The sequence below is a fragment of the Oryza glaberrima genome, chromosome 9 (genome assembly GCF_000147395.1).
Source record: "Oryza glaberrima chromosome 9, OglaRS2, whole genome shotgun sequence".
Classification (NCBI taxonomy): Eukaryota; Viridiplantae; Streptophyta; class Magnoliopsida; order Poales; family Poaceae; genus Oryza; species Oryza glaberrima.
In genome coordinates this window covers 19,251,994-19,263,304 of record NC_068334.1, presented here as the reverse complement: position 1 = coordinate 19,263,304, position 11,311 = coordinate 19,251,994, and positions in this window count along the sequence as shown.

The window sequence follows — 11,311 nt, the reverse complement described above, 5'->3', positions numbered from 1 at the left end:
AATAAAAAGAGTTGTCATTATAATAGTTTGTTTAATAATAAATCTAGTAACATCAATTTTACATGATTGATATTTTTTTGTTCTTTTGCTATTAATAGTCACAATTAAAAAATTTTGACCTGTCACAATGCTAAAAATGCTTATATTTTAGGATGGGGGAGTAATAACTAGCCAATGTGATGTGATCGATATTGATTTCCGAGTTAATGGCGGCTGTTAAGCCAGCAAGAGAGAGATCGAGAGAGAGGGGCATGAGAGGTGGATCGCTTCACTGTTGGCTAAAGGAGGCCATGTCTCTGGGGAGAGGAGCAGCAGCAACGGGGGGGTTGATTTGACCGGGTGCCGTGTCGCCCGCCTCCCCGGCTAGCTGCATCAATACCAGGGACCCGGGCCGGCCGGCCGGCTCGTGGTTGGCATGTGTGCGCGCTGAATTAGCATCTATCGCCAACGACCAACACTTGCGAGAGTGGTACTACTACTTGAGTTCGATCTATCTGCATGTTACATTCCACGATACCGGTCGATCGACCGACCGATCGATTAGCTGATCCATACAGGTCAGTTAGCTAGCTATATAGCTAAGCTTTTGGTGAGACGGTGACACTTGATCAATTCTCCTCGTGTTGATCCCTGGTTGAATTAGCAACTATAGTAGCTTTTTTTTTAAGATGTAAAAAGAATTTTATCAATCTCAGATAAGAAACCACTCTTGAACTCTGCATAACTAGGTTGCACACACAAACTATAATTATCACTAAAAACACATGACAAAAAAAAAATCATGTCGCAATGAGCTACATACAATTCTTAGATTCATTCACCACCATAGTAATACTTCCTCCGTAAAAAAAAACCATTTTTAGGTTTGAATCTGGACATACACTATGTCCAGATTTAAACCTAGGATTGGGTTTTTTTTTCTTTTGGACAGAGGGAGTAGACCTTAAGAAATGCTCCTCCAAAATTAAGTAATGCCTCCAAAAGAGAATAATGCGTATATCGCGTTGTTGCCCCAACCAACAATTATAGGTTTTCATCTTGGAGAGAACATTTTTTTCAAACTTCACATAATGCCTTCAATTAAAAAAAAATAAATGCTGCCATTGTTAGATATAACCAGCTAAGACGATACCTAGAGCTTTCTCGCGGTTTTGGGCAAAAATCATTAGCAACAAGCCCCCGAATTTCATCTGGAATAGTAGTACAAAATATAACTGATAAACTTATATAGAAAGATGAATATATATACACCCAGGTAAACATAGTGGTTAACCTATAATTAGGCCATACAAATAGGAGGTTGTTGGAGCATGAGCTCCTCTAGCAGAGTGGAAAGGAACCCTTTTTGAGATTTGTCCAGGATGCTAGTGTGAGGATTCGAGGTCGGGACAGAAACAAAAAAAACAATAGATACGGGAGTTTATACAGGTTCGGGCCTCTCGGAAACGTAACATTCTAGTCTTATATCTTTTGTTGGATCCCTTGCTGCAACGTGTACTAGATGGTGAGTTCTTTTTGTCTAAAGCTGGTGAGGATTTTTGTCTAAAGATGTGAGAATTAACTATAATAAAGTTAATGAATTTCCATGGAAAAGTAATAAGAAAATATTATACATATTTTTTTTTGACTAAGCGCAGCATTAATAAGCTTAGAAACCGTGCAAACAAAAAATCGAAAATCTAGGTTCAGAAACAACATGGCCTAATTTGGCGTTTCTATCTAGTGATTTGAGCTCGCACAACACTCGTGGTTAGCTATTTTATTTCTCAACACTTTGACTACGTGTGATAGATTAGTATACTGCTATCTACAGCCTCGATCCATGGTCTCTCTGATTATATTGTATTCTCGCAGGAATCTAATTAATCTCACTAACTTGCCCTTTGTGGTTCCTGATAACCATTCTTCCAGTAGATTATTCGATCGATCATATGCGGACTTGCTAAACATATCCCGTAGACTAATTAGTAGCTACGAGCCAATTATGTTGAGCGAATCGATGCACGTAAGCGATCGCTTGCAATTCATCAGCATCTCTTATCACCTTGACTACGTACTCCCGCTCTCTGAATCTGAATTTCGAAGATGATCTTCTGAATGACTGAATCCAATATACTTCTGGTTTGTGCCAATTGGCATGGAGCAAAAGAGGCCATGATTGATCCCATGATCTTGTAAACAACTGTTGTTACTCAGAGCTTGACAATTAATCTCACTACAGGACACTTCCGAATCCAGGGAGAAGCTCTAACTTTGATGTAGGTTGCTATTTTTTTTTAGCACCACAGTAAGCTAATTAACTAGAGGGATAGTCTAATATGCAAACAATTAATATATACCAGTGGCACTCAATTATTTGGACTCAATCTGCCGAAACGAAGACTGATGAATTAATGTAATTCTATAAGACAAGCTAGGTCTACTGTCATTCTTAAATCTTAAACACAGGGTAACACCTCCTCTTCCAAACGTCTTTTGTTTTATTAATTGATAATCCAGAGGGTTATCCGGCACATTTGCCAAGGGGCTATAATATACTTTAAATTATATTTGTAATACAACTGCGTTGTGTTTCTATCTGGAAAATCAAATAAAACCTGAATCTTATACACAACTATTTACCAACAATAATACAATAGTCCCTCTCATAATAGTAATGGTATAATATTCTCTCCCGTTCAAAAATATAAGCATTTATAGGTTTCGAATTTTGTATCAGAATATAAATATGTAGGCATTGATTCCCATCATTTCAGTGACTGCAAAGCAAATCAGATGCTTGAAAAAAAATCTAAGCAATTCAAAATTTAAAAATTAACTAAAGCGACTAAAAGAAAATATCTTTTGATCTAACATTAGTATTCGCTAAACAACCTATAAATCCCTATATTTTGAAACGGATGGAGTTGCAATTAGTAGTTTCTAGTCAGCTGTGTGAGGCCGGAAACGTAAACCATTTGCATTATTTAGGAAGGAAGTTTAATCTCTAGCAAAGATGTAAATAATAGAATTTGCTCCCAACAAAAAATATTACTGCAGGCATACACAGTGGCCCAAACTGATATTGTTTCATCCGTGCATTCATAAATATCTACTAGGATCGATATATCGATCGATCGCACATGCTTGACATCTCGTAAAGGCGAGACGGCCTTGGCACGGCAGCCACAGACTGGGATCTCGTCGATCGCCAACATGCGGATAGCAGATTGGGCGTGATCTTGCAGGCCGTTTCAGGGACATATTCAGTGACAGGTTGAGGACGACTGTACCGTGGACACCAAACAGGCAAACACTAGCTTGTTTGTGATGCCTTGGCTTGCTGTTGTCCTCTCTTCTTGCGTCCCCTTTTACATGCAGGAGCACAGATATTTCGGTTGCAGATGTTGTGCTGTTCTGCCTTGATCATATATTCTGATGTAGTACCAGCAAGGTACTTCTGCAGTTCTATTTTGTCACCTGATCTAAGGCCTGTTTAAGGGAGCTTTTAGCCGTTCAGCTTTTCATCAGAGGCTAACCCTCTTGTTGATGAGTGAACTGTGTTGATTTCCTAGTTTTGGATTACAGAATGATTTAATGTATTTAGTATTTAGTACTAGCTTATGTTACTGCTGATGCTGTAATTAGTTGTTCATCTTTTACAGAGCTCTGCAGTCTGCAATTAGTAGCAAAAAGGTTCAGTTGTAGACTTCTAGTAGCCTAGCCTAGTGGGCCGGTCTAGTCAGAGGCTATTTGTGGGCTGTTTGTCATCCCAGCCAAGTAATTCTTCCCATCTGAGAAACAAAGTCAAATTGGCCAGGTAAGGCCCAATTGAACACTTTTATGCTAAGCATGAATTTTTCCATCAAAAAACGACGCGAACGGTCGCGGATAATTTTAGGGGCTTTATATACTACTTAATTGTTGGAATTTCAAAAGTTTTTCCAAATTTTATTCGAAACGTCAAGGGCCTCTTCGGAACACATGAATTTTATAGAATTTTCACAGGAAATGGTTCAGATCCTCAAAATTCCTATGATGAATTTCTTCCAATTGGAAGGCCCCAAATATTTATGACCAAAGAAAATAATATGTGTCCAGATTCATCTCTAAAGTTTGAGTTTTCTTTCAGACTGAGGGAGTAAGGTTCAGGTCCTGTTCTTTTCTCCAACAACTCTTGGATAAAGATAAACATTTCGTGGCACGATTTTCAAACTGCTAAACTGTGTGTTTCGTGTGAAAATTTTCTATATGAAAGTTATTCTAAAATATCATATTAATCTATTTTTCAAGTTTGTAATAATTAAAACTCAATCAATCATACGTTAATACCACTTCGTTTTGTGTAAAAAACTTAATCTTCGCCTTCATCTTCATCTTTAGGAGAAAAAAAACACCACCTCAGAAGCCTAGCTAGTAGGCCAGCCTTACGACAAAAGGAATAAGTTCACCGGAGGTCCCTTAACTTAACAACGAGAATTTTTGAGGTCCCTTATCTATAAAATCAACTTAATAGAGAGAATTTTTGAGGTCCCTTATCTATAAAATCAGAAATGTGTACCCCTAAACTCACATAAACCGTGCACTCAAGGTCATATAGCAGTATATATGGGTGGTTCCCCTAACGTCGCATCCTAGTCAGAAAAAAAAAATGTCAGCTGCACTTTTTTTTTTCTCTTTTCTTCTCCAGCTCTTCACTTTTCTCTTTTCTCTTCTCTTGAGGGAGGCTGGCGGCTGGCGGAGCGACGAGGGCGAGGGCGGATACAGGCGGCTGGCGGGGAGCCCGCGGAGCGGTGGTGGGCGAGCGCGGACGGCGACCATGGATGTAAGCAGGGCTCGTCGTTGGTAGTCGTCACGGGAGGTATCGCCGTGTGCCGGGGATGTCAAAATGTAGAGAGCTCGCGTCTTAGAAGACGGCCATGAGCTGGGCTTCTCCCAGCACATGCCCCTCGATGGCGTCCATCAGCTTGTCCTTGATCACCTGTAAGCAATCAAGAATCAATCACAGTTAATTAATCCTTAAACACAGCAAAGATAATCGCTAAAATATTGTTCGATCGACTTGCCTTGTTGCCGAGGTGCACCTCGTCGTCGAGGGCGTAGAGCTTGAACTGGCTGCGGTGGCCGCAGGAGGGAGGGATGACGACGACGCCGGCCGCACCACCGCGGTCGCGACCTGCGCCAGGGCCAGCGCCGCCGCACAGCCACGCTCGCGCCGAGCTGCCGCCAGCCGCGCCCCGCCGCATCGGCGCCGCCGTCGCTCGGCCAAGCTCAGCCGCATCGGCGCCGCGCTCGCCGGCGACCTCCTCCTCCGTCCACCTCCCGCTGCTGACGATGCCCTCCCCTTCTCTTGCGTCGCTGGCTGGCGCCGCCAGCAGCCGAACCTCTCGTGACCCGTGGACCATGGCTCCATGCTCGTTCGCCGTCCGCTCCGCCCACAGCCCGCCGCTGCTCCGCTGACACGCTCGCCCACCGATGCTCTGCCCGCTGTCGCGCTCGCCCACCGCCGCTCCGCCGGTGAAGAGAAAAGTGAAGAGGAGGAGAAAAAAAAAGTGAAGCTGACATGTAGGCCTTACACACTTTTTTTATTTCTTTTTGTTGACTACGATGCCACGTCAGTGAAATCACCCACCTATACTGCTATAGGACCTTGAATGCACGGTTTATATAAGTTTAGGGGTACATATTTATGTTTTTCGGTTAAGGGACTAAAAAAATCTTGCTGTTAAGTTGAGGGACCTCCACACCGTTACAACCGTTATTTTTTATAATAATTACCATTTTGCCCTCAGTGTAAAATATACCCAGTTTTCAAATTTCTAACACTAACCCTACCGCTACCGATCCCGATCCCGATCGGGTGCTCTCCCCGGTGGCGTCTCGGTGACGGCGGCTCAGCGGCGGTCCCTGGCAGTGGTCGTGGCGCCGCTATGTTGGTGGTCCACGGGGCGGCGCGGCGAGGAGGACCAGGGCGGCGGCCTCACAGGGCACGGCGAGGGGTTCCACGGCGGCGGCGAGGAGGTCCACGACGGCGGTGGCGCGTTCTCTCTCTCTCTCTCTCGGGAGCTGCCTATTTGCCATCGGGGAGAGACTACTAGGGATGGCAGTCGGGCACGACGGGCACGGGTAGTGACCACCCATGCCTGTGCACGCGAGGTAATTCATACCCGTGGGCATGCCCGTTACTACATAACGGGAAAGGGACACTGCCCATGCTCGTTGCCTGCGGGCGCCCTGTGCCCGCGGGCATGCCCCTTTACTCGTCAAGACTCACAATTCAACCACAGATCAACACAAGCAGAGAAACATTATCACAGTTTAAAGAAAGGGTATAATTGTATCAAGTTTAACAATACAAGCATTACAAGTTCAAATCACTACCAATCAAAACAGAAATAACATATCAATGTCAAGAGGGACAAGATTGAAAAAAAACAAACAACTAGATCTAAAGTAGGAAGAGAAGGGGAATACCTTGCTCAAGCACCAACTGGAGGAAGGTGTGGTCGTCGACAGCTGGAGGGTGTGGCGCCCGACGGTAGGAGGACGGCGACGGTCGGAGAGGGAGCTCGGCTCAGTGGAGGTAGGAGGCGGCGGCGACAACCGAGGCAGCCGACGGCTGGAGGACGTCGATGACCGGAGAGTTCGGCGCAGACTAGGGTAGGAGGCGATGGCAGTCGCAGCTTGCCTAGGGGGTGGGAGGCAGCCGGCGATGACCGGGGTGGGAGGAGGAGAGATTTGGGGTGGTCGGCGACAACCGGGGGTGGGAAGATGACTGATTTGGGTGGCCAATGACGCCTGGGGGTGGGAGGAGGATCATCGGCCGGCGACGACCGGGGTGGGAGGAGGACCGATTTGGGAGCGATTTTGGCGGAGGTGCGTATGCGCAGGCGGAGCCGCGGAGGGAGTCGTGTGGGTTGTGGGCTGTGGCGGCTGTGGAGGAAAGGGGTAGGGGAAAGAATCGTAGAATCCTAGATGGTGGTATTTATACATAGTTGACTGAGGGTCCACATGTCAGTTGGTTTTTGCGGGTAAACGGGCGAAGCGGGCATGGGTAGTGACTATCCATGCCGGTGCCCGTATGCCCGTTGGGTACAGGTTTTGACCCAATAAAATATCCATGGGTACTAAATGGAGAACAAACCCAACTCTATTAGGGTTTTTACCCATGGGTAAATGGGCAAACGGGTCAAATTGCTATCCCTAGCGACTATATATGGATGAAAATGGAAGGAAATTTTCGAATGATGTTGGTGAATTTATAAGCTAACATAAATATAATTTGTTGTGATCAAACAATGCAAAATGATGTTGTGTGAGAAAATGATTGCCTAGGGGTAAGATTGTCTTTTCATGCAACTTAACGGAAAGATGCTAACAACAGTTTGACAATGATGGCATTTTTGGGAAAAAGATGCTTGTGCAATGGTTTTTTTTTTTTGGAAAATTGCCTTTGTGGATGGCATTTCTGAAATTAGGGTGTTTGTCGATAGTATTTCGTGGATTTTTTTTCCATCATGGTTTTAGTTTACATGCAATATATATATGGATGCTGAGAAGTTGGGTGAACCCATCAATTACCTGGACCGACAAGATTTGTTAGACCCAGCATAGCGTCGCTCTCAACTATAATTCCGAGCAGGTTAAGGTCAAGAGTACTAAAGAGATTCATGAATACAAGAAAAACTTGCGCAACACCAAGAGGTGGCCGCCAATATTGGATGCCTGGACCATACACACACACAGTATTAATTAGAAAAATACTATTACCAAATTTGACATGAAAATTTAAATTTGGTGCCTACATTTTCATAGGCAGCTTGTCCTACTGAAAGGAAGGTGGCGATATACATTTTCGTAGGCAGCCGACCCTCCGCCTACGAAAATCCTACTTCCCAGCTGGTGGCCGACCCTCTGCCTATGAAGATATATTATTTTTTAACCCTTTGCCTATAGGCGGAGCATGTGGTCGCCTACACATAGCAATTTTGATCGCCTGCAAAATTTGTTTTCCTAATAGTGAGGAATAACTGAGATTATCGTCCCAACAAAACAAACCCAAAAGGATTAAAAAAAAGAGACATTTTGACTGAGAAGGAAAGATGTTCATGGAAAGAAGGAACTTATACCAACCAGATCAGTACGACACATTAGACATTACAACAAAAAGCACCAGTACACAAAAGATTTTCCTGGACGTCGGCCCCGGTAGATTTCAGGCGGACCATAAGTAGCGCCGTCTAAAAAAACTGGGTGACCGGCGCCCGCACGGGAAAATGCATTATCCACTTAACACGAACCACACGGGATAATCGATTATCCCGTGCGGTTTGGGCCTCCCGCACGCGAAAATATTGATTTTCGTAGATCTCCGGATACAGACGGGCGCTACCTCCGCACGGAAAATGGATTTTGACCACGGAAAAATGAATTCTATACTAGTGAAGTAGCCCAAAATAGTAGTGGCATATATTATACATATTAAGGTATTGCAAAATTAACTCCTCCCAATTCAGTTTGTGTGCTCTAATGAATATCATACTCAAATCTAAGAAAATCCTACCACTGGTAGCTACAAATATATGGACTAAAATAACCGGTAGATTGCATCAGAAAACGCACAGGACAACAACTATTGCAGCTTCAGCAACTGTGAGAGAAATCAGAGAAAAACTGTGGAACAGAACAGATCCATGAAGTTGTTGTCCTGCATATCACTGCATCCAGAATTAATAATACGAGCATAAAATCAGAATCTTAGATAGCATGAGCATACTTGAAAACCAAGATCAATGAACATAGGGCTCATCTAGTTTTGTTTAAGTTATATATATATATACATATATATATACATATATACATATATATATATATATACACCAATTGCGCGCGGCGGGAATAATCGGCCTTTGTAGTTTTTTAACGAAAAAATCTTGCAAACACCTATCAGTATATACCACATTGGTCACGATTCAACTCAACTCGTCTCATACTTGCATATGTAACTAAGGCTTGTTTAGTTCCAAAAAATGTTTCATCTGTCACATCGAATATTTGGACACATGCATGGAATATTAAATGTTGACGAACAAAAACAATTACACAGATTGCGTGTAAATTGCGAGATGAATCTTTTAAGTCTAATTACGCCATGATTTGACCATGTGGTGAATATTTGCTAATGACGGATTAATTAGGCTTAATAAATTCGTATCGCAGTTTCCTGGTGAAATCTATAATTTATTTTGTTATTAGACTACGTTTAATACTTCAAATATGTGTGTCCATATATCCGATGTGACATGCAGAGATAAATTTTTTTGCCAACTAAATAAGACCTAATTCAAAGGGACAACCAAAAAATTCTCGTGGAAGACGAATGTATAGCACTAATGGTATGTAGCGAGTACTATCTCAATTTTGTCTAAATCTAAATATCGTCTTTTAAGGAACTTTTTACTGCACATACAGATTTAAGTTAATTTGCAGAACTATCTAATAATTAGATATAGATAACTACTGGTACATGCTTCTTAGAGCAAGTTTAATAGTATAGCCAGCTTTTAGCTTCAAATCATCTATAGTAATATAATAGCCAATTTATAAAATAGTTACTTACTACACTATTAATATATGATCATACCTATCATACACACAATGTGTATCTTGAAGTTTGTGCTGCAGCTGGCTACAAATCCATAGTCCATTGCTCTTCTCTCTTCTCCTTTATATCTTTAAAATATATTTATAGCTGATTTATAATATGCTATTATACCTGCTTTTATACCTAGTACTATCTTAATCAGAGCATGGCTAATGATTTCACCGGCAGTCGGCTGTAACGTGTGCCAAATCACCACGCGGTGGTGACGGACCCACTAGTATTTAATGCACAGAAACGAGCCTAAGCCAATAGCAGAGGCCGTAGCGCGTATCCGCCGGCCTCAAGCAGACGCGTCACGAGTCGCCCGTCCAGTTCTCTCTCTTCGTTTCTCCCTCCTCCACCTCCAAGTAGATGCTTACAGGCTGTTGTAATACTTGCTCTCAGAGCTGGGAAACGAGGGGAGTACTGTAGGAGGTAGTAGCACTGTAGCAGCAACAGGACTGCAGGACTGCAGGAGACAGGAGTAACTTGCTGCTGGGAGAAGAGATTGGCCCTGACCTGCTGCTCCTTGTCTTGGTCCTTCTGCTTCTTGTCTCGGAGCAAAGCTCCCTAGACTCTCGATGAGTACAAAAAGGCAAAAGGCTGCATGGGATCTGCTTCTATACAAAAGGAGCTGGGAATACATCAACTCTAGAGCAACACTCTGCTTAAATGATTGGTGCATTTTTCACGATAGAGTCTGTGTAGTACGTGTTGAATGTGCACAAGACACTAGAGCACGTACAATAGAATCTAAAGTGTTGGCAGCTACCATTGAGGAGCAGCGTTTTTACAAAGTACCGTCCGCTACATCCACTATATTTTTGCAAAGAACCCCTGACCCTTGGTTATCCATCCCACGATTATTCAGATCAACCAGATCGTCTTCCAACAGCGGCACAAGGCTCAGATCGCTTGACTCTGGAGGAGCTTGTTATATATCCTAGCTTGGAAGAATTTGAAACAACACGCTTGTGCAATATTTGCAAGAAATTTAAATGGTGTTTCATGACTCAATTGTCCAAGCAAAGTGATGATAGGGGCAAAAGAATATGGAAGCGGCTAGCAGCTGAAAAATAATTCAGTTAAACACAAGAACTTAGTATTTGACAGAATAATTCATTTCTTTTGCTTACATCGTTTTCTTTGTTGATGTGTGGTTCATGCGTTCAGCCTTCAGAACATGCATATAATTAAACATGATGCTGGTGCTATTACTTGAATGGATAAGCACACAAAATCTATTATATTCATATCAACAGTCTTTCAAAAACCATTGCATTCAGTTTCAGGGGTTTAGAAGATTTTACATCCAGTGTATTGCTTGCTGGTACATCTCTCAAATATAGAAAAGAGGAAAAAGAAAAGTTATAAAAGATACATGTTGTCAATCACCAGCTACTTACTGGATAAATTTATAACTTATACAGCAAGATTCTTCAATACATCTAGCTTCGCAATTACAACAAATTGGCAGCCTTAACTATATTTCTTCTCAAAATTCAGAATGGTTCAAAATAAGAAATTATTGTCAACATGTTTCTTGATTCTTGTTATTGCTAATTCCTGTTCTTGCGCACCACCTAGAAGTAGCAATGGTTGTTATAAAAAAAATTCTTATTCTTGCACATCATCTAGTAGTATGCTTCAACAAATTGGCTGCTCTGGAAAAACTTCATCTACAAAGTG